This window comes from Solanum dulcamara, chromosome 6, assembly GCF_947179165.1.
Source record: "Solanum dulcamara chromosome 6, daSolDulc1.2, whole genome shotgun sequence".
Taxonomy (NCBI): domain Eukaryota; kingdom Viridiplantae; phylum Streptophyta; class Magnoliopsida; order Solanales; family Solanaceae; genus Solanum; species Solanum dulcamara.
The window spans coordinates 46,349,902-46,352,020 of record NC_077242.1 but is presented as its reverse complement, the minus strand read 5'-3'; the positions used below and the strand labels follow the sequence as shown (position 1 = coordinate 46,352,020).

The 2,119-nt window shown below is 39.2% G+C and overlaps 1 pseudogene; it reads left to right on the top strand.

Annotated features, from left to right (window-relative positions):
* Positions 1-1,193: 1,193 nt before the first annotated feature.
* On the top strand, positions 1,194-1,311 carry LOC129893593 (5S ribosomal RNA; annotated as a pseudogene).
* The last annotated feature ends 808 nt before the right edge of the window (positions 1,312-2,119 follow it).

The following is a 2,119-nucleotide window of genomic DNA, read 5'->3' as shown; positions in this document are numbered from 1 at the left end:
TCTCTCCATATATGTATTGACTAACAAAAGATGAATAAGGTCACAATTAAGAATAAGTATCCCATTCTAAGGATTGATGAATTATTTGATCAACTTCAAGGAGCAAGCTATTTTTCAAAGATTGATCTTCAATCAGGTTACCAAAAACTCCAAGTAAGAGAATGTTATATTTCGAAGATGATTTTTAGAACTCACTATGGTCACTTTAAATTCTATATTATGTCTTTTGGACAAACAAATGCTCCTATAGCTTTTACGGATTTGATGAATAGTGTGTTCAAACAATATTTGGATATGTTCGTAATTGTGTTCATGGATGGTCATTTGAGGTTTGTCTTGCAAATTCTCAAGGACCTTCAGTTATTTGCTAAGTTTTGCAACTTTGAGTTTTGGTTGAGGTCAGTTGCTCTCCTTCCATATTGTCTCAGGTGAAGGATTTATGGTTGATTCTAAGAAGACCAAAGCGGTTAAGAATTGGCCTAGACCGTTGTCTCATTCTGATATTTGAAGTATCTTGGGCTTAGATAGTTATTATAGATGGTTTGTGGAAGATTTCTCTTACATTACATTTCCACGGGCCATAGTGAGCTTCACAGACTGTGGTGGGTCTTTCGTCGAGGTGTCTGTTACACCCCATACTTTGGTACCTTAGAAGGCTTCTTAAGCTTCTCAAGTTTCAGGAAAGGCTCTTAAGTTTCTTAAAAATCGTTATGTGAGTCGGATAATTTATAATGTTATCAAATAACTCCAACGAAAGGAGAACGAAATGATTCATAATAAGGAAGATTGTAAAATAAGGTTATAAAAATTTGAAAGGAGTTGGAGGCCGAGAAATGAGTCGTAGCACTCGATTGACTCGCGTAAGCTACCAACTTAGAGGTCTTACGTACTTAAGCTACTCGAGTGCGTGTTGAGACTAAGTCGTAAGGAATACATAGGCTCTTAAAGTGCGACGAAATTACGAACCCACGGAAGAGAAATAAGGAAACGACGCAGCGAAAGCGAAGCAAGCAGGTGACAAGCAAGCAGGTGACATAAAAGGAAAATGATTTAGGAAAGACTGGTAGTTCTGGATAGGACGATATATTAAGGATAAGACTAACTAAGAAGGGTAACTTGGGCGGTGCAGCTTGGCCTACTAGATCAGCTGCTGGGTCATCATCTTCTTCGATAGATATGCGCCCTATGGGGGAGGGTGAGATCATACCAGCACTAACGTATCGAATCCCATCAGAACTTCGAAGTTAAGCGTGCTTGGGCAAGAGTAATATTAGGATGGGTGACCTCCTGGGAAGCCCTGTGTGGCTGTGATATGAGATGATATGCATGTATATATACACGTTGGCCGTGCATGGCATTATTGATATAAAGAAGTATTGTGGATACGTAACTCTACCGTGAAAGATGATAAGACCCTTTGAGATAGGGGATGTAGCTTTGCAAAACAACTAGCGCATTGTGAATTCATTAAAGGGACAAGTAGTACCCACTGGGATAAGGCTAGGACTATGACAAAGCTTGGGACACCGAGTGTCGGAAGGAAAGTACTGCCTATTTGAGGATTGGAAACGACTATAAGACCTAGCTAGTTGTTGATCAAAATAAATGGCAAATGGCTTTGAATAAATTGCTACGTGACTCGAGTACCCATAATTAGACTGGATTAGCACCTCATGATTGTGTTAAGTTGTCATACCTAGGCAACCAAAGGTATGGAAGATATTAAGGAAGGCATAGATATGGTGCAGTATACCAAATGTGTTGGAAAAGAATCACACGTATTGGAAAATTGGAAATAAAGGCGTAAGGTAGAACACAACAGATAGTGACATGGGTACACCCTAAAGGGGGGAAGTGGCTTCAAGTGAGATCTCATACTGGCACGAGTTAATAGGATCTAAAGTCCAGCAATAAACGGATAAAAGCCATGATACCAGAGAAAGTGCGGAGAATTAATAGTAAGGACTTGAATAGTACGACATCAAAGAATAGGTGTCACACAATGGGGATGAATACAACAAGAGAATTACGATAAGAACTTAAAACATACTGTAAGGAATAGCCAGGCTAGACTCGACTGAAGGTAAGATGTTGGTAACAAAGTTATTGACTACTAATA